Consider the following 22,879-nt stretch of genomic DNA (forward strand, 5'->3'; position numbering starts at 1 on the left):
TCCACTTGTACACCATCCGCAGAACAAGGCATAACCGGGAAAGTCATGCATGCAATATTGTAGCCAAACTTTCATCAAGAAATTTTTCTGCAGATGTCGGTCGTATGTCAACCTCGGGAAGTACCAAGAATGGTGCAAATCATCCACCAACGGCTGCATAAACACACTCAAATTCTTCCCCGGATATTCAGGCCCCGGAATTATAAGCGACAGGAACATGGTCTTGCGTTGCATTATGGCGCCGGGAGGGAGATTCAGCGGAATAACAAATACGGGCCAACAGCTGTATGGATTAGACGACATACCATATGGATTGAACACATCACCTGTTATAGCAATTCTGACATTCCCAGCCTCGGCTGCTTCCTCCGGGTACTCTATATTGAATGACTTCCATGTTTCACCTCCTGATGGATGTACAATTTTTTTTGGATTGTACCTTTTCCCTTCCTTGTGCCACTTCATCATTTTGGCAGACTCCTCGGTGATGAAAAGGCACTGCAGTCTTTTTATAAAATCAAGATACCGAAGAACCTTCACAGGGATTTTTAGCTGCTGCTTCTGACCATGCTTATCGACCACCTCAATATACCGAGAGGAACCGCACTTCCTACAGTACTTGTCATCCGCATACTCATGCCTAAACAAAAGGCAATTCTTTGGACAAACATGTATTTTCTCATAGTCCATCGAGAGCGCCTTCATGATTTTCTTCGTACCGTACATGGTTTTCGGCAGTTCATGGCCCTCAGGCAGGCTGTTAGCCCATACTCCCAGAAATGCTTCGAAGCAACCTCAGCTACAGCCGTACTCAGCCTTGACTGCCATCAGTTGCGAGATGGCATCCAGCACAGACAGCTTGGCACCCTCATAGAGAGGTTTCTTTGACGAGGCCAAGATTTCCAGGAAGGCCTTTGCGGTTTCCTCCGGCTCCTCCGGTTCATTCGCTGAATGTGATGGAGGTGTCGGCTGTGCAGCAAAGACATCATCTAGCATGTCTCTAACCCCATCGTCCTCATAACCAGCGACGCGTTGTCGTATCACATCCTCTCTACCATGGTCCCGCTGGGCAAAGTTTATCGGCATATTAAAGTTGGGCATAAATCCATGCGTGCGAAGGTGCTTAGTCATCTCACTCTTATCTCTGCGGATACGCCTCTTACATCTGGCACACGGGCATTCTGGCACCATCCTCATTGGACTACGGAATATCTCTTTCAAAAACACATCAGTTTTCTCGACCCACTCTGTTGTTACTTGATTCCGACGGAAAAACCCACTATACATCCACTGATTATTTGCCATCTCTGCTTTATTGGAAGCCACACAACAAAATTAAGGATTCATTTAAATTACTCACATCAATATTTTATTTTTTACAAGGTTGACGAGAAACGACATTTAATCCACCTACATCTCTAATAGGTAAAGATGGGTCCTAATCCCACCCGAGAATGTGTAGATTGAGTACGTTGTCCATGCTCTACCCCATTCCGAGACAAAATTTCGGCAGCACCTCCCCCCTGTTCTCCAAATACACGTCTCGGCAAAATGTCGAGAGAATGTGCATCCGGAGAACAACAGGGAGGCGCCGCCGAAATCCTGTCTCGGAACGGGGTAGAGCATGAACAACGTACCCAATCTACACATCCTCGGGCTGTCCGTGGAAAGCGCTGGACAATCCAAAAGAGCTGCGATGATAAATATGCAATTGAATGCATATTTATCGATGCAACCCTTTCGGACGCGAGACCTAGGTTACGCAACTTGATGTGAAAATTTAATCTAGTGACATGGAAAAAAAGTGGACGAGGTCATGGAATTGTTGCTCACCCTCCGATGTAGTCGATCAAAGGAGACGGACGATCGTGGACCAACACCTCCAACGTCGACAATCACGCCACGAAGATGGAACACCACAAATCCTGTTAATTACACCGAGTGAAAAAAAATTTAGGTCATCACCTCACATTAAGCATTGATACTTTTAACTATGAAAAAAATCATGTTTCGTCAAGTGTCAAATTTTGTCCTTCAATTTTTTTAGCAAGATCATCATGATTAAATAACCACTCATCATATCATAATTTTGCAGCACATCTCACATAGCTACTTAACATTAAGCACTGACACTTAAAACTATGAAAAAAATCTTATTTTGTCAAGTGTCAAATTTTGTCCGGTTCAATTTTTTTGACAAGATCATCATGATAAAAATAATCATTCATCTTATACCAATTTTAGAGCACATCTCAAATGACAAGATCATCATGATAAAAATAATGCAAACTAACAATCTAACATCCTAACATCCAACATTCAACTATATATCAACCTAACAACCTAACATCTAACATCTAACCTAACAATCTAACATCCAACATCCATCCATGCATTCATTCATCCATCCAACAGTAGAAAAAAATGCAAAAAAATGAAAAAAAAACGTAGCTCACCAAGAGGGGCGTTCGGGGACGGGAGGGGATGGTGAGGCAGGGGCAGGGGCGGTCGGGGACGGGAGGGACGGGGCCGGACGGACCCGCGGCCGGCTCTAGGAGCCGCGGCCAGCGGCCGGGGTCGGGAAAGGCCGGGGCGCCGGGGTCGGGGGAGGCCGGCGCAGTGGCGGGGTCGGGGGAGGCCGGTGCAGCGCGTGGTCGGGGGAGGCCGGGGCGACGGCGGGTGGAGACGGCGGCGCCGGCCGGTGTGGAGGCGGGGGCGGCGACGCAGCTGTGGAGGCGGGGAGGGCCGCGCGGGCGTGGTGGAGGCGGGGAGGGCGGCAGCGGCAGGGGGAGGTGGGGGGTGCGGCGGCGGCGGCAGGTCGGGGTGGGGGGTGCGGCGGCGGCGGCAGGTCGGGGTGGGGGGTGCGGCGGCGGCGCAGGTCGGGGTCGGGGGGTGCGGCGGCGGCAGCTCGGGGTGTGGGGGAGTAAGTGAGTGGATGGGGGAGAACGCGAGTGGATAAGGTCAACTATGCCGACGGCTAAGCCGTCGGCATAGCTCAGGGCGCCACGTGGCACCTATGTCGACGGCTTAGCCGTAGGCATACTTTTTTTTCTTTTTTATTAGCCACGTCACCGATCCGCGTATAAGCTTCCCTATGGCCGCAGCTATAAAGCCGTCGGCATATTTTTATTTTTACTTTTCTTATTTTGTATAAATTTTGTAATGTTTTCTTATTTTTTATAAATATTTTAATGTTTTCTTATACATATTTTTTACATGCAGAACATTATTTAACATGTACCATACATTTTCTTTAATGATTTGAAACATTATTTTTAATGACATGATCTTTTTTTTATATTGTACAACAATTTTCTAAAATATCACGTATATTTTTTTCTATGGTCTCGTGAAAGGTGATACATAGGAAAGCAACTGACTGAGGGGTACCGTTACCGAGTGCCTGATCCAGTAACTATGCGAGTGCCTGATCCGTCTACTACCGTGTCATCACCGTCCGTGAGGGGGGCACGCCCCAGAGACACGTGCCGCCTCTTCGGACATGCCACCACACCACCCCGCATGTATGAGGGCCCGGTGCGACGCTCCGTTGGCATTGCTACCCCCCAGGGCCCCCGACCCACCTAACCCTGTAGCGTTTGACCACGGGATCTAGCCCTTTGACTTTGCATGGACAGGATTTGACCAGTGGACCTCTCCACCCGGTTGTGTTAGGTCAGCCCATAGGAACACTTTGGAGCAACATCCGGGCCAGACCCACAGCAAGATCCCCTCCGTGTAGACCCGACGCGTCCGTTTCCCCCCTCCAGGTGCCGGCGGTGGCGCCGTCCGTGAGGGGGGCCAAACCCCGGAGACGCGTGCCGCCTCTTCGGACATGCCACCACACCACCCCGCATGTATGAGGGCTCGGTGCGACGCTCCGGTGGCATTGCTACCCCCAGGGCCCCCGTCCCGCCTAGCCCTGTAGCGTTTGACCACGGGATCTAGCCCTTTGACTTTGCACGGACGGGCTTTGACCAGCGGACCTCCCCACCCGGTTGTGTTAGGTCAGCCCATAGGAACACTTTGGAGCAACATCCGTGACAGACCCACAACAAGATCCCCTCCGTGTAGACCCGACGCGTCCGTTTCCCCCCTCCAAGTGCCGGCGGCGGCGCCGTCCGTGAGGGGGGGCACACCCCGGACACGCGTGCCCGATGCGGTAGACCCGATGCGGTAGTTTCCCTGGTGCAGTAGACACACGTGCCTGGAGGGGGGCACATCTGGGCCAAACCCACAGCTAAATCCACTCCGTGTAGACCCGATGCGGTAGTTTCCCCCCTCCAGGTGCCGGCGGCGGCGCCGTCCGTGAGGGGGGCCACGCACCGGAGACGCGTGCGGCCTCTTCAGACATGCCACAACACCACCCCGCATGTATGAGGGCCCGGTACGACGCTCCGGTGGCATTGCTACCCCCAGGGCCCCCGTCCCGCCTAACCCTGGAGCGGTTGACCACGGGATCTAGCCCTTTGACTTTGCACGGATGGGCTTTGACCAGTGGACCTCTCCACCCGGTTGTGTCGGGTCGGCCCAGAGGGACACCGGGGAGCAACATCTGGGCCAAACCCACAGCTAAATCCACTCCGTGTAGACCCGATGCGGTAGTTTCCCCCCTCCAGGTGCCGGCGGCGGCGCCGTCCGTGAGGGGGGCCACGCACCGGAGACGCGTGCGGCCTCTTCAGACATGCCACAACACCACCCCGCATGTATGAGGGCCCGGTACGACGCTCCGGTGGCATTGCTACCCCCCAGGGCCCCCGGCCCGCCTAACCCTGGAGCGGTTGACCACGGGATCTAGCCCTTTGACTTTGCACGGATGGGCTTTGACCAGTGGACCTCTCCACCCGGTTGTGTCGGGTCGGCCCAGAGGGACACCGGGGAGCAACATCTGGGCCAAACCCACAGCTAAATCCACTCTGTGTAGACCCGATGCGGTAGTTTCCCCCCTCCAGGTGCCGTCGGCGGCGCCGTCCGTGAGGGGGGCCACGCACCGGAGACGCGTGCGGCCTCTTCGGACATGCCACAACACCACCCCGCATGTATGAGGGCCCGGTACGACGCTCCGGTGGCATTGCTACCCCCCAGGGCCCCCGTCCCGGCTAACCCTGTAGCGTTTGACCACGGGATCTAGCCCTTTGACTTTGCACGGACGGGCTTTGACCAGTGGACCTCTCCACCCGGTTGTGTCAGGTCGGCCCATAAGGACACCGGGGAGCAACATCCGGGCCAGACCCACAGATACATCCACTCCATGTAGACCCGATGCGGTAGTTTCCCCCCTCCAGGTGCCGGCGGCGGCGCCGTCCGTGACGGGGCCACACCCCGGAGATGCGTGCCGCCTCTTCGGACATGGCATAACACCATCTGATTGTGGTAGGTCATCCGATATATATGAACACTTGGAGCAAAGTCCCCTTCGTATAGACCCGATGCGGTTGTTCCCCATTCCAGTTGCCGGCCGGCGGCGGCACCGTTCGTGAGGGGGGTCACACCGCTCTGTACAGAACTGAAAAATAATGTATGTATGCTTATTAACACATACTGTATGTAAGTTAGTTAAATAATAATAATAAAGAAAACAGTGAAGAAAAAGAAAAAAAACTATATGTATGCTTATTAACACATACTATATGTATGCTTATTAACACAATCTATATGTATGCTTATTAACACATACTGTATGCTTAATAATAATAATAATACTATTTGGGAAAAAGAAAAAAAGAAAAAAAAACTATGCCGACGGCAAAGCTGCGGCCAGGGCAGATGGACAGCGCCGCGGATCGATGACGTGTCAGCTATGCCGACGGCTACCGTCGGCATATGTCCTGGTCGATGCGCTCTGGATCGGTGACGTGTCACCCGTATCTATGCCGACGGCCACCCGTCACGGCCGTCGGCATAGATTTGACGTCGTTAGCCGGCCGTGATGAGTGTTGTCGGCGGGCCCGCATCTATGCCGACGACAGCTGTAGGCGTAGTCTGGGATAAGCCGACGACTGTTATGTGCCGACGGCTGCTGTCGGCGTAGACGGGGATAGCCCGACGGCCATTGTACGCCGACGGCCAGGACCTAGCTGTCGGCATAGCTCGGGTTAGGCCGACGGTGGCCGTCGGCATACATTTGGCTGTCGGCTTAGAGCCCTGTTCCGGTAGTGTCATGGGCAACGCTTGGAGAGGATAAAGCCTCCACCGAGGCCTCCCCCTCCAGATATTTCTCCCGCATCCGCCCCTCGCTCCTCCCCCACTCTCTCCCTCGTCTCCCTAGCTCAGATCCATCCGCACCCGCAGCCATCGTCATCAGCCACCGCGCTCCACCACGGCCACCGACGCCCCCGCATCCATCTGCCGTTCCCACCAGCTCCGTCCTGCTCCCCTACGTCACTTGCGCCAACGGGCTCGAGCCGGGCGCCTCTCCTTCATGCGGGACGAGGTCCTCTTCAACCTCGAGGAGTCGCCGCCGCCCTCGAATTCCGGCCACACCGAGCCTCCCTCGAGCACGCTTTGCACAACTACGGGCTCGCGGTGAGCCTATCTTCCATTCCTCCTCTCTCCGTGCTCGTTTGCGTACTCCGTCTCTCGATCCACCGTGGTAGAAACTCGCCACCGCCATGCTCACTATCGTCACGGCCGTCCGCGTCCTGCCTCCACGCGTGTCGCGGTCACCTCTCGCCGGGCCGCGCCGCGCCCCGCACGACACCCTCCTTGGCCTCACACTGCCCCGAGCACCATCACGTCCACGCCCGCATCGCGATAGCCACTACCGTTGCCTACGTTGGCCCCGCCGGCGGGCGCGCATGCGCACGACCGCGTCGGCTGCGTCCCGTCTCGGGCGCCCGCTACCCGACCACGCCCTGCACCACCATCGCCTGGCCGCTCCCCTCGCTATGCCAGAGTGCAACCACAGGCGCCTGCACTCGCTCACTGCGCCGCTGTCCGCGCTCGCGCATCTCTGGTCACGCACGCCCTGCTCTGCCCCGCGCCCGCTCGTGCCTGTAGCCGCGCGCGCCTGCTGCTTGTGTGTACTGCTGCTTCCCTGCGCACGCCTTTTGCCCGCTCGCGCACCCCTGCTACTGGTTCTGCCGCGGCTGTCGCCTGCAGCTCGCCGCCGCCTCCTGTGCGCTAGCCCCGCTCCTACCGGCTCGCGCTCGACCGGCCGCGCCCGCCTGCTGCACCGCCTCATACGTCCGCGGTCCTGCTCCGCATAGCCGCCGCTGCACTGCTACCGCCGTTGCTTTTCCTGTAGTAACATTCAGTTACGGTAGCCATCGCTAGCTTTTCTAATATTACACTCACTAACTCCCTTGACAGCCTCTAATCAGCGGTAAAACAACTACTAACAGGCCAGAGAAAAATATGAGTAGAAAGTATACATGACAATCTTCATTTTATCCCACTGGACCAAATCCTTTTGATGTATGGATTAATTCCTACAAAAATCACAAAGTTCAATGTTCTGTTAATAGAAGAACCGAAAACAACTTTATTTTCATAGCTACTTTAGTGCTGTTGATGATCAAGCAAATGAACTCTAGCAGAGATGAAAGTGCTACTATCTTGTAGATCACAGAAAAATGCTCAAAATTAATATAAGGCACAAAATCATAGGAGGTACAGATCTATAGTTGTAGCTTTTTGAAAACAGCTAAAAGATGTTTAAAACTGACGAATTCTCAGACTTAGCAGAATTTGAGGAATTTTCAGGATTTTGCTTAAAACTTTGAAAATTAATAGAAAATAATCCGTAACTCGGATGAAAAAGTTTTATACACGAAAGTTGCTCAGAACGACGAGACGAATCTGAATATGTAGCCCGTTGGTCCGCGACACGTCCCTATCTTAGTAAACCTCGAACCTCTCCCCTCTGGTTCATTTGTCTGACAGACGTCCGGAACCGGGAAAACATTCCCGGATGTTTTCCCTCTTCGTCTGTATCACCTAGCACCACGTTAGATTGCTCCTAGCACCGCGTTTTACCATGTTATGCTTTATGATGCTTTGATTGCTCTGTTATTTATTGTGTTCCCTTTTCGTTACTTCTTTCTGGTAGACCCCGAGATGGCTACCGATGCCACTATGTTCGACTACATCACCGACGACCCTCCTTGTCTGAGCAACCAGGCAAGCCCCCCCTTTGATCATCCCGATATCGCCCATTGCATTCTCTCATGCTTGCATTAGATTTTGCTATTGTTATTGTTTGCTCCTATTCTGATGCATAGCCTGCTTTTGTAACCTGCTCATTATACCTTACCTGCTTATCCTAAACTGCTTAGTATAGGTTGGTTAGTGATCCATCAGTGACCCCCACCTTGTCCCGGTTGCCCCTGCTTCATCATCGAAGACCCGGTCAACGGGATCGAAGACCAGGCCCCGGCACCGCACATCACTTTCCCCTTAGTTGCTCGACACTACTGGGTTACTATCGAGTGCCGAGGATGAGACCTCTTCAGCACTTCTGATGTTAACCCTATAGTGTAGCTATTCGGTCATGGTCATCAAGGATGATTTCCTCCTTAACCACTTCCGATACGACTATGTCACGCAACCCCTTAAGTGTGAACCTCGGGGTGGTTCCTCTTACGTTCACCTTGATGATTACATCGAGTGGAATTCACCGGGGGTGATTCCTCGAGTTTTCCCCTTGATGTTTGGACACACTGATACCTGGACTTTACTACTATTACTTGAAAGGGCGGGTCGACCCTGAGGGGTACCGGTGAGTGATGTGGAGACGGTTGACCTGGAGGGTGCCCGCGAGATAATTACGAGGCGTGGCCGGGAATTCCTAGCCCTTGCCGCAAGTCCTCGAGATGGGGCAACGGGGTCACATCTTTCGTGAGTCTCTGCTTGTTACCGCGTGCCCCTAATCCACTGCGATTTGGATATTTGATCCGAGGGACCTCTGGCCTGATAGCACTAACCATCACGTGGGCATAGTATGGGCGTTCTGCGTCGTATGCATCAGCCGAAGCTTATTAGACGTCAGCGACTGAGTGGCGCGCGCCGGGTTGGACTGGTAAGCACCTGCCTTTTTAAAGGAGGTAGCTAGGTCTGCTCACCGGCCACGTACGCAATGTGCAGGAGTTCCCGGGGAGATGGCCCATGACCCCTGGGGGCATAGGTTTAGTCCGGCGTGCTGACCTCTCTATTAAGCCTAGGTCGGGTTGCGGCGTATTGTTTGGCCGAGGTCGGGCATGACCCAGGAAATTGTGTCCGGCCGGGGTTAATCGAGCATGGTGGGTAAGTTGGTGCACCCCTGCAGGGAAGAAAACATCTACCGATAGCCTGTCCTACGGTAACGGATACTTGGAGTTGTATCCCGATCGATACAACTAGAACTGGATACTTGTGATGAGAATTGGATTGTGATGACAAATGGATAGTATGGCTCTGGGATTGCTTTCTCGCAGGGAGTCGAGAAAGGATCTCTCGCTGAAGTTGATAACACTACTACTACTTTACTTTATGCTACTCTACTCCTTCCTGTTGCTGCAAGACGGTGGTTTCCAGAGGATGCTAGTCTTCGATAGGACTAGGTTCTCTCCTCTATTTTGGCATTTCTGCAGTCCAGTCCACATATACAGCCTTCCTTTGATAATGTTTCATATGTAGTGTAGATCCTTGCTTGCGAGTACTTTGGATGAGTACTCACGGTTGCTTTTCTCCCCTTTTCCCCCTTTCTTCTTCTTCTTTCCGGTAGATGCAACCAGATGTCGGAGCCAAAGGCCACCGTCAATGCCTACTACTACGTGGAGACCGCCGACGACCAAGAGAAGTTAGGAGGCTCCCAGGCAGGAGGCCTTGCCTTTTCGATCGATGCTACTTTTGTGCTAGCCTTCTTAAGGCAGACTTGTCTAACTTATGTCTGTACTCAGATATTGTTGCTTCCGCTGAATCTTGTGTATTCGAGCTTATGTATTCGAGCCCTTGAGGCCCCTGGCTTGTAATATAAAGCTTGCATTATTTTAATTTGTGTCTAGAGTTGTGTTGTGATATCTTCCCATGAGTCCTTGATATTGATCGTACACATTTGCGTGTATGATTAGTGTATGATTGAATCGAGGGCGTCACACGATGGAAGAGAAGGTCGTGTGAGCAGCCCCGACAAAGAGGATGACGGCGCCAATGAAGCGGGAGGATGCGATGCAAGGCTCTTGGTCCGTCGCCGTGGATGAGAAATGTCCATATCTAGCAGTGGATGACGCGGTCTTGGTAGGCGCTCCGGCATGGCGGAGGATGGTGGCGATGGATGGGGTGGAGGACGGCGGCGATGGATGGGGTGGCGGACAGAGGAGGCTGGTGTGGGGATGGTGTTCTAGCGCGGATGGTGTATGAATGGGAAAATGAAGGGAGAGGTATGGGGAACCATGTTTTTGGACGCGCCTGTCTGAAATATGGGGAAGTTACGAACTTAGCCGCCATTTAAAATTTGGACGTCTCGTCGGTTGGGGATAGGACGGTAATCTCGCATCTCGCAAATATTTGCCTAGAAAGATTTCACGCGAGCAGAGGGTGTTTTGGCGCCCATGGTTCGTGCCTACGGTGTATGAACGGGGCTGACAGGTAGGGCGGTTGTGTCACGTCTGAGTGAAGTTACAAACCTGCCCCTATTGAAAATATTTGCCTACATAGATTTCGGCCAAGTCGAGTTTGTTTTGCCGCCCATCGTGTATGAATGGGGAAATGGAGGGAGAAACAGAGGTCTTTCGGACGAGCTTGAATCAAATGTGTTTTGCTGCCCATGTTTGGCGCCCACCATGTCGGAATGGGCTCAGAGGCGGTCGTGTCACGTCTAATTGAAGTTACTAACCTACCCCTATTGAGAGGAGTGGAAATCGGGCCGATGGATTGTCCGCGTAAGGGGTAGACAGTAATTTTCATCTCCCAAACACTTGGCTTCGGGCAGCCGACGTGGGAGTGGACATTTTGCCACTCCTTTCGAATTTTGGGACAATAAGCATCCATGTTTACCCTGGCAACTAAATTTCAATCCATTTTGTATTCCTATATGAATCTTTATAAATCATTCTATGTGTTTTTATATATCTTCAAAAGCACGACAAAGATGTATTCCACTGTCATATATGAATATGATTTACAAATGCCGATACTCGAATTCACAATCCAGAATCCAGTTTAAGGTGAATTCGAATATTTGGAACATTTATGTCCAACTCAAATGTCACACGCAGCATAATATGTACTCCCATTTAGATATGTACACAAGCGATGTATCAAGATTCAAATACCGAGTCAGTCAACTAATAATGTACAAAACTAACAGACATATAAACACTTATAGAGTATATGGATCAATAATATCAACTAACATACATAAGCCAGGCCACTGTACTTTTTTTTGCTAGAAGAGCATCCTTTTTTTAGCGAAGCTAGTACAACATCTTAGCCCTTTTCGATGCGTGCCACTTATGGTCCATCTATCTACTATTATTGCTGAATGCACATTCAGCCCAATTGGCATATTTGTAGGTCTGGCACAGCAATCAAAATGAAATGTCTCCGAGTCTTATCAATTAATACAGACTTATGCTCAAATAAAATTACAAACCAGAAAACAAAAAACAATTATTACATGATCGCTAAAACAAATGGTTTGATCGATTACATGAACAAACAACACAAAGGTTATTCAACGATGGAAAGAACATTTCACCTATGATTTACCAAGTGGGAATTTAATTTCCTTTTTTCCTTCAGGACCTTAACAACGCGGTCAGTCTTAGCTTGCTTCGTTTTGAAATCCACCAAATATTTAATGGTTGTCTTGAGTACTGCTTGTGGTTGTGCTGTTTGCTTCCTCAACATGTCAACTTCATCTCTAAGTGCAGAAGCAGAATCTCTTCTACCACTAGTTTAGCCTCTAGAGCACGAGCAGTTGGCAATTCATGATGCACGATTGGGCCGGTGCAACTCCTGTGGGATGATACAACATCCATGGGTACCTCGCTCTTTGATCTTGGGCTAACCTGTTTTGCCACTAAAGTTCCGATTGGATTCCGAAAAGTTGAAGTTAGCAAAACATCTAAACTGGGAGTTATAACAGCAAACCAGTTAAACAAACAAGGAAATAAAGAGTTTCAATTGGATGCTGAAAAGTAGTTATTAACATCATTGTAACCGGTTGTTGCAGCAGCAAAGCAGTTAAACAAACAAGTTTTGCAAAAGGTACCTATTGTGGCATTGGAGTTTCTCTTGGATCCTGAAATGTTGAGTAGCCAGTGACGTGATTAGAGCAACCGGTTGCAGCAGCAAAGCAGTTAAACAAACAAGTTTTGCAAAAGGAACCTGTTGTGGCATTGGAGTTTCTCTTGGATCCTGAAAAGTTGAGTAGTCAGTAACTTGATTAGAGCAACAAGTTACAACAGCAAACCTGTTACACAAATATATTTTTGAAAATGTACCTGCTATGCAATTGGACTTCCAATTGGATCCTGAAAACTTGAAGTTGGTAAGATGATTACAATAACAAGTTACAATAGCAAACCAGGTAAACAAGGAAGTTTCTGAAAACATACCTGTTGTGCCAATGGAGTTTCAGTTGGATCCTGCAAACTTTAATGTTAGCAATCAATAAATAAAGTTTTGCAAGAGCCATAAGAAACTAACATCAAACTAGTAAAACTAACCAGTTTTGGCAATGTATTTAATTACACATGAACTAGTAAAAGTAGCAAGTTCTTGTTAATGTATTAAAGTAACAAGTCGGTACCGTTTACCAGCAACACAGACATCTATAGATTTCTTTGATGTAAGCAAAATGATTCCAAAACAGATATAAGTTAAAAAGACGGTGTCCCTCATATAAACCTGACAGTTGTCTATCTATGAACATGCAAACATTACCAGTGCTACAAGTGATAACAGCAAACCATTTAAACAAACAGGGTATCAGAACATAAATTACACGTGAATTTTGTTGCACCCTAGAAGTACATATGACTAGCTATCTGCGTGCTTAAGTAGCTATTTAAGTTCATGTAAACAGGTAATTCTTAACAGTAAGTATGAAACACATAGATAGGCACAGTCTATAATAGGATTAACAGGCTATGGCATTATGTAATCAGTAGCAAACTAAATTAAGCCAAGCAACATAATTGAACAATTTTGCAATAAGTGGCTAACTAAAATTCTAAGAAGCAGGTAACTGAACTTACGCTAGCTCTTTGTACAGGCACACTGCAACTTGTTTTCTGGTTACAAGGTTCTACGAAGGAGTCCATGGCATCAATTGCTTGGATACGCAATCCCCATACTTCTTTATTTCCACACTGCATTGGTAAGTCGAAGGGTTAATCTGGTAAGATGGTGCGTCCTAGATATGTTATATGAGGACGTGTAGTCAGACTAGTTGTATCCACACACATCACACTAGCTTTTACTGTATATTTCATGCGATTACATTTGGCATCCTTCACATTATTGTCGAACTCAGTTCATAGAAACAAGCAATTCAACTATTCTGTGGGTAAATCAAAAGCGCCACTGGAATATTTTTCACTACCCCAATCATACACGCAAAAAGGGGCAACACCACCGTAGGGGCTGGTATGGGCGGCCGCCTCGGGTGGTGGAAAGTGTGCACCTAGTTTGAGTTGTCTAGGTTGGCCCAGGCTAGTTATGTTCGTCCCAACGCACGAGCAGGCATTGTAAAAAATGAAGAAAAATGTTCAAATTTGGATGGGCCAATAACGTAAGTGTAAGGCAGGCCCTATAGCAGGCTCGTGGCCCAAATGAGCGCCTCCCATATCGATTGACAGCAGGAAAAATCCCATTTCGTTCCCTCCAGCCTCCAGTCTGGTTCACTCCTAACCTAGCCGCCACTGGACAGACCAACACAACACTTCCTCGCGCCCTCGTTGGAGGGCAGTCGCCGAGCTTCAAGCGAATGGAAGGAGAAGAAGATGAAGATCCAGCCCTAGGTGTAGCCTGCGTGGGAGGCAGCGGCGGCAGCACGGGCATGGCATCGAGCTTGCGCAAACGGACAGTCGCAGCTTGCAAGAGCAGCATGCGCAACGAGCAGGTACATCACATCCCTGATTATATCTAATTCAAGTGTTCAATTTCTGGACAATAGCTAAACCTGACGGTGTTGTGAAACAGCTTGTATGTAGGGAATCTATGAGAAAATGAAACCAATTTCTGCTTATTTTATAACTCCCCCAATCAATACTGAACTGACTGAATCTGATGTATCTAATCAAGTTTCCGGTGCAAACATACAAGCTCATGTTGTTCTTGAGCCTGAAGTGTCTAATGAACAGACTGCTAATGAAGGATTTGATGTAAACATTTTACATGCTCCTGGTGATGAACATATAGTTTCTAATGAGGGATCTAATGCAAGCATTTTGCAAGCTCCCATTGAAGGATTTAGTGTCTAATGATGATCTGCCATGTTGAGAGAGACATAGAGATTTGTAGGCATTGATGACAAGCAAATTATAGTACATTTTCATGGCTTCAGGAAACGTCGAGGACATCTACCAGAAAGTCCCCGTACTATGACAACGTAGCATAAATACTTTTCTAATCTGTTGTTTGAAACTATTGGCATACTTGTGCAGGATAGATATATTGATATGCAGTTTGCGCACTAGTTATAGATGCAATTACACTTCGATATTTTCAGCCAGAGAAAGAATAATTCAAGCAGATACATACCATGTTAGTAGTCCTTGTACACCATGTTGCATTTTGTGTTTTTTGGTGCTTGCATCATTTAGTGTTTTATAATCTGAACTACTTTGGACCATTAGCTGGTTTTAAAAGTGCATGTAGTTTCACATTTCTCAAGTTATGTTGATTTCCGGAGTGCAAGTGACTTCGTATTTTTTAGTTTAAATGTTAGCCCCTGGTAACTTGAATTCGTTGATCTGCAACTGCACACAAATCATACACATAGGCCAGTACGAATTAAATGAAATGCAGGGACTTACGCTAGCTCGTTGTACAGGCTCATTCCAACTCTGCTTATGCTTGGGATGTTCCATGTACAAGTCAATGTTACCACTTGCTTGGATGTGCGGGCCTTGTGCTCCTTGCATCCCCCTCTGCATTTTTGACACGGTGAATGGTTGATCAAATAAGAGGAATCGACCTTGCTATTGTACCGGAGGACAGATACTTACAAGGTTATACAGGTGTGCAGGATGTATACCAGATCCCGTAGCATTGTCATGCTTCGCTAAAAAATGGTTTTGCTTGTTTCAGATGATATCTCCAGAAGAAACAGGAGTTAAAGTAAGAGTTGCATAGGCATATAAGCTAAGAGAGCAGTGAAAAGATATCCAAACATCGTCGGAACAGTGCACAAGGGAGTGGTGTGTGGATACCTAGTTCGGGCTAGCGTTTGGGCATGCTTGCCTAGCTAGAGCGCGGGTCACTTCAGAGTCGTTGAGGGTGATGTGCTGGCGTTGGCTGGCCGTGCACGGATGCAGATCTAGAGTGGCAGTGGAGCGCTACAATGCGGTGGACGAGACCGTTGGTGAAGCCCCAACGGCCTCGGGGGGCAGAGGTGCGACGATGTGCTCGGTGAGGTAGCCCCGGTGAGGTGGGAGACGACGTCGGTGAAGCGCACCTGATGCGGTGGAAGTCGGTGTCTGTGAGGCACGTTGGTTGCGGCGACCGACATTGTCGGTGGACCACCCGGTGCGGTGGACGAGGGCGTAGATGAGGTAGCTCCGGTGTGGTGGTGAAGTGCGACCGTTGTCTTCGTCCGGCACAGAGGTGGGGAAAGAGACGAGACGAGGGGCGATTCGAAATTTGCTTGGGTTGGCAGCGAATTAGGGATTTGAGAAATCCGGGCGCGGAAGGGGAGGACGGAGAAGGGAGATTTTGTAGGGCTGTAATTGGGGCCGCCAGATATTTCAATCCAAAACATGGAAGCGAGAACTTATTTTATCGTTGTTCTTTTTTTGGGGGGAGGGGGGAGGGAGGGGGTGGGTGGCTGGGTGCAAAGCGTCCGTACGACACACGCGACCACCACGACACGACCCTGGTCTGCCCGGTGCGCCTACATTTGAGAATGTAAACAAATCTTCTTTCATTTGCAAACGAATCTGTATGTATTACCATTCCCGTGTTTTCCTTGCAAATACTTAGTCATTCGAAACGAGATACTATAAATTAATTAATGAGGAGTTATTTGAAAAAAAAATCGAAACGGTATCCACGCTAACGTGGATTAGAGTGTGTGTCACATAATTAGTTATTTGAATTAGAGTGTGTGTCACATAGCAGTCTCCAATTCTAACGTGGATTTCGCATTTCACGGTATCCATGCTACCTTTTTAATACAAATTCATATGTATATGGTGAACACCATGGTAGTGAGAAAACTTTGGATGGATTCAAACATATGACCTACAAAATAGCACAACAATTGAGTCAATGTCAACTTTTCCAAACCTAATATGGCACGAATTCGAAATAATTACCAATATGCATGGACCTCAGTTCAAATCTTACAATGTACACAGAATTGAAACATCGATATTAAGTCTCGTACTATCTACATTCAAATGTTGTTTTTAGCCCCCCTCCTGGGCACACACGCTACATACTTCCTGTATCAGTCAATCTTCCTCTCCTAACCACCTTAGGAAGCTATCGGTTTCCGACACACGTTCATTCTTTCTCTCCATGTTTTGATCTCTAACTCTCTCAACTACACAACCCCCCTTTTCCACTCTGTTACTAAATGTATTTACCTCACACACCCGCCATTGCACCCCATGCCGAGCTCTCCCTCTCTCTCTCTCCATCCCACCCTCTCTTGCTAGATACATGCATTGCCTATCTAGCCCCCAACCTCTCGTGCTCACGCACGCACGTTGTCTATCTAGGTCACTACCTCGAGACTGTCTCACTCTTTCTTACGCACGATGGGCCACACTCGCTCAATCTCGCTCTCTTTATCTCAGTCTCGATTAACCTCGTTTTCTTTCACACACAAATGATATATCTCCCTGTTTGGGTCTCGATCAACACACTCTATACTCTCTCACACAGATTGTCTATCTAGGTCAGTCCATCCAAGTTTCCCTCACTCTTTTGACCTCATGGCGGGCTACGCTCGCTCAATCTCTCTCTCTCTCTCTCTCGCTCTCTCTCTCTCGCTCTCTCTCTCTCTTTGTATGTCTCGATTAACCTCACTCTTTCTCGGACACAAACGATATATCTCCATGTTTGAGCCCAAATCGACATATTCATATTGTATACTCTCTCATGCACATTGTCTATCTAGGTCACTCTCTCCAACCGTCTCACTCTTTCGATCGCACGACGACCCACACTCGTTCAATCTCTCTCCCTTTATACATGTAATCGATTGACCTTGCTTCCTCCAACGCACAAAATATATCTACATGTATGTGGCTGGATCATCTCTCAAGCTCTATCTTACAGCCCTCTGATACGTCCATTTTGCATCATGCTTTTATATCAATATTTATTGCATTATGGGCTATTATTACAAAATATGTCACAATACTTATGCCTATTCTCTCTTATTTTACAAGGTTCACATGAAGAGGGAGAATGCCGGCAGCTGGAATTCTGGGCTGGAAGAGGAGCAAATATTAGAGACCTATTCTGCACAGCTCCAAAAGTCCCGAAACTTCATGGGAGCATGTTTCAGAATATATAAAAAATATTGGGTGAAGGAAATACCAGAGGGGGGCCACCCACCATCCACGAGGGTGGGGGCGCGCCCTACCCCCCTGGGCGCACCCCTACCTTGTGGGCCCCCTGACAGCCCTCCGATGCCCATCTTTGTCTATATGGAGTCTTTCCTCCTGGAAAAAAAATCATAAGCAAGCTTATGGGACGAAACTCCGCCGCCACGAGGCGGAACCTTGGTGGAACTAGAGCAAAATTATCTAGCTCAAAAGGTATAAGTGAAGCACATAGAGTATTCTAATAAGTTCCGATTCATGTGTGTCTCTCCCAAAAGGTGTGTACAACAAGGATGATTGTGGTAAACTCAAAAGCAAAGACTCAAATCATACAAGACACTCCAAGCAAAACACATATCATGTGGTGAATAAAAATATAGCTCCAAGTAAAGTTACCGATGGACGAAGACGAAAGAGGGGATGCCTTCCGGGGCATCCCCAAGCTTAGGCTCTTGGTTGTCCTTGTATTTTACCTTGGGGTGCCTTGGGCATCCCCAATATTAGGCTCTTGCCTCTCCTTGTTCCATAATCCATCAAATCTTTACCCAAAACTTGAAAACTTCACAACACAAAACTTAAAAGAAAATCTCGCGACCTCCGTTAGTAAAAGAAAACAAACCACCACTTCAAGGTACTGTAATGAACTCATTCTTTATTTATATTGGTGTTAAACCTACTGTATTCCAACTTTTCTATGGTTCATAAACTCTATTACTAGCCATAGATTCATCAAAATAAGCAAACAACACACCAAAAACAGAATCTGTCAAAAATAGAAGTCTGTAGTAATCTGTAGGTTCCGAATATTTATGTAACCCCAATAATTCTAAAATAAACTGCTGGACTTGAGGAATTTATCTATTAATCATCTGAAAAAAGAATTAACTAAATAGCACCCACCAGTAAAAAATGGCAGCAAATCTCGTGAGCACTAAAGTGTCTGTTTTTTATAGCAAGATCGCAAAGACTTTACCCAAGTCTTCCCAAAGGTTCTACTTGGCAAAAACACTAATTAAAAGCATAAAACCACATCTAAACAGAGGCTAGATGAATTATTTATCGAATAACAGCAAGGAAACATATTGGGTTGTCTCCCAACAAGTGATTTTATTTAAAGCCTTATAACTGGGAAAAAGATTTCAACGATGCTCACATGAAAGACAAGAATTGAAGCACAAAGAGAGCATCATAAAACACGTGACAAACACATCTAAGTCTAACATACTTCCTATTCATAGGCATCTTATAGGCAAACAAATTATCAAGGCAAGCGAAAACTAGCATATGCAGGGAAGCGGAAAGAAACAATAGCAATCTCAACATAACGAGAGGTAATTTAGTAACATGAAAATTTCTACCACCATATTTTCCTCTCTCATAATAATTACATGTAGGATCATAATCAAATTCAACAATATAGCTATCAGAAAACATATTCTTAACACAATCCACATGTATGCAAATTTGACACTCTTCCAAATTAGTGGGATTAACATTAACTAAAGTCATGACCTCTCCAAACCCACTTTTATCAAAAACTTCATAAGATTGAACATTCTCCAAATATGTGGGATCTAAAGTTGACACTCTTCCAAACCCACTTTCAATATTATTGCAAACATTATAATCAATCTCATGTTCATCATGGGGCTTAAATAAATTTTCAAGATCAAAAGAAGAATCACCCCAATCATTATCATTGCAACAAGTAGTAGACATAGCAAAACTAGCATCCCCAAGCTTAGGGTTTAGCATATTATAAGCACAATTGACATTAATAGAATTTATACTATCATCATTGCAATTATGTTTTTTATTCAAAGATCTATCGTGAATTACTTCATAACTTCATCGCAATTTTTAGATTCACAAATTTCAAGCAAAACTTCATAAAGATAATCTAGTGCAGAAAACTCACTAGCAATTGGTTCATCATAATTGGATCTCTTAAAAAGATTAGCAAGCGGATGAGGATCCATAGATCTTAGGTTCTCTATTTAGCAATAAATAAACAACTATTCCAACCAAACGAGCAAACGAGCCAAGTAAGACATCAAAGCAAATGGCAAGACGAATAGAAGAAGGGCGAATAAAACGACAAGGGTGAAGTGGGGGAGAGGAAAACGAGAGGCAAATGGAAAATAATGTAATGCGAGGGATAAGAGTTTGTGATGGGTACTTGGTATGTCTTGACTTGTGCGTAGATCTCCCCGGCAACGGCGCCAGAAATCCTTCTTGCTACCTATTGAGCACTGCGTTGGTTTTCCCTTGAAGAGGAAAGGGTGATGCAGCAAAGTAGCGTAAGTATTTCCCTTAGTTTCTAAGAACCAAGGTATCAATCCAGTAGGAGGCCACACGCAAGTCCCTCGTACCTACACAAACAAATAAGAACCTCGCAACCAACGCGATAAAGGGGTTGTCAATCCCTTCACGGTCACTTACAAGAGTGAGATCTGATAGAGATGATAAAATAATATTTTTGGTATTTTTATGATAAAGAATAAAAGTAAAGATTGCAAAATAAAAGGTAATAGAAATAGCTTGTTGATGGAAGATTAATATGATGGAGAATAGACCCGGGGGCCATAGGTTTCACTAGTGGCTTCTCTCAAGATAGCATAAGTATTACGGTGGGTGAACAAATTACTGTCGAGCAATTGATATAAAAGCGAATAATTATGATAATATCTAGGCATGATCATGTATATATGCATCATGTACGTGACAAGTAGAATGACTCCTGCCTGCATCTACTACTATTACTCCACACATCGACCGCTATCCAGCATTCATCTAGAGTATTAAGTTCATAAGAACAGAGTAACGCATTAGGTAAGATGACATGATGTAGAGGGATAAACTCAAGCAATATGATATAAACCCCATCTTTTTATCCTCGATGGCAACAATACAATACATGTCGTTTCCCTTTCTGTCACTAGGATCGAGCACCGCAAGATTGAACCCAAAGCTAAGCACTTCTCCTATTGCAAGAAAGATTAATCTAGTAGGCCAAACCAAACCGATAATCCGAAGAGACTTGCAAAGATAACCAATCATACATAAAAGATTTCAGAGAAGAATCAAATATTGTTCATAGATAGACTTGATCATAAACCCACAATTCATCGGATCTCGACAAACACACCGCAAAAAGAGTTACATCAAATAGATCTCCAAGAAGATCGAGGAGAACTTTTGTATTGAGATTCAAAGAGAGAGAGAGAAGAAGCCATCTAGCTAATAACTATGGACCCGAAGGTCTGAAGTAAACTACTCACACATCATCGAAGGGGCCATGGAGTTGATCTAGAGGCCCTCCGTGATCGATGCCCCCTCCGGCGGAGCTTCCAAAAAGGCCCCAAGATGGGATCTCTTGGGTACAGAAGGTTGCGGCGGTGGAAATAGGGTGTCGTGGTGCTCCTGGTTGTTTTCAGGGTATATGAGTATATATAGGAGGAAGAAGTAGGTCGGTTGAGCCACGAGGGGCCCACGAGGGGAGGGCGCGCCCAGGGGGGTTAGGCGCGCCCCCTACCTCGTGGACTCCTCGTTTGTTTCTTGACGTCCACTCCAAGTCCTGTGGATCATGTTTGTTCCAAAAATCACGTTTCCGAAGGTTTCATTCCGCTTGGATTCCATTTGATATTCCTGTTCTGCGAAACACTGAAATAGGCAAAAAAACAACAATTTGCACTGGGCCTTGGGTTAATAGGCTAGTCCCAAAAGTAATATAAAAGTGTAAAATAAAGCCCATTAACATCCAAAACAGACAATATAATAGCATGGAACAATCAAAAATTATAGATACGTTGGAGACGTATCAAAGTGGTTTAAATATAATCCTCCCATTGAAGTAAAAGTAGTTGCACCTATTAAAGTTGAAGAAAAGACTATCACTTATAATGATTCCGTTGTTCCTACTGCTTATATTGAGATACCACCTTTCCCATTTAGAATAAAGGATCATGCTAAAACTTCAACTGTGGTTCGTAAGACTAATACTAGAACACCTACTCCCTCTGAGCAAATTAAAGTTGAACCTAGTGTTGCTATGGTTAAAGATCTCTTGGCCAATAATATTGATGGGCATGTAATTTACTTCTGTGATGAAGCTGCTAGAATTGCTAGACCCGATACTAAAAATAAACATAGACCTGTTGTGGGCATGCCTGTTATTTCTGTTAAAATAGGAGATTATTGCTATCATGGCTTATGTGATATTGGTGCTAGTGCAAGTGCAATACCGCATTCCTTATATAAAGAAATTATGCATGATATTGCACCTGTTGAGATAGAGGAAATTGATGTTACAATTAAGCTCGCCAATACAGACAGTATTTCACTAGTTGGGATTGGTAGAGATGTTGAAGTCTTGTGTGGGAAAGTTAAATATCCTGCTGATTTTCTTGTTCTTGGTTCCCCACAAGATAACGTTTGTCCCATTATATTGGGTAGACCCTTCTTGAATACTGTTAATGCTAGGATCGATTGCAAAAAGGATGTTGTTACTATTGGTTTGGGGGATATGTCTTATGAGTTTAATTTTGCTAAATTTCGTAGACAACCCCATGATAAAGAATTGCTAGTAAAGATGAAATTATTGGTCTTGCTCCTATTGCCGTGTGTCCTAGTGATCCTTTAGAACAATATTTGCTAGACCATGAAAATGATATGTTTATGAATGAAAGAAGGGAAATAGATGAAGTATTCTTTAAACAGGGACCTATTTTGAAACACAACTTGCCTGTTGAAATCCTAGGGGATCCTCCTCCACCCAAGGGTGATCCTGTGTTTGAGCTTAAACCTTTGCGTGATACTCTTAAATATGCTTATCTTGATGAGAAAAAGATATATCATGTTATTATTAGTGCTAACCTTTCAGAGCATCAAGAAAAGAAATTATTGAAAACTCTGAAGAAGCACCGTGGTGCTATTGGATATACTCTTGATTATCTTAAGGGCATTAGTCCCACTCTATGCCAGCACAAAATAAAATTGGAAAAGGATGCTAAACCGGTTGTTGATCACCAACGACAGTTAAGTCCTAAGATGAAGGAAGTGGTAAGAAAATAAATACTAAAGCTTCCGGAGGTAGGTATAATTTATCCCGTTTCTGATAGTCAGTGGGTAAGTCCTGTCCATTGTGTCCCTAAGAAGGGAGGTATTACTGTTGTTCC

At 46.6% G+C, this 22,879-nt stretch overlaps 1 pseudogene across 1 annotated transcript in view; it reads left to right on the forward strand.

The window, feature by feature from the left end:
- Positions 1 to 2,484: 2,484 nt before the first annotated feature.
- Positions 2,485 to 22,879, forward strand: part of LOC125545421 (uncharacterized) — a 35,644-nt pseudogene continuing 15,249 nt past the window's right edge. The window contains exon 1 of the transcript XR_015599363.1: positions 2,485 to 2,817. The product of XR_015599363.1 is annotated as an uncharacterized LOC125545421 (transcript). The remainder of the gene's footprint in view (positions 2,818 to 22,879) is intronic.

Source organism: Triticum urartu, chromosome 3A (assembly GCF_056163025.1).
Source record: "Triticum urartu cultivar PI428250 chromosome 3A, HENAU_Tu73, whole genome shotgun sequence".
Lineage (NCBI taxonomy): Eukaryota > Viridiplantae > Streptophyta > Magnoliopsida > Poales > Poaceae > Triticum > Triticum urartu.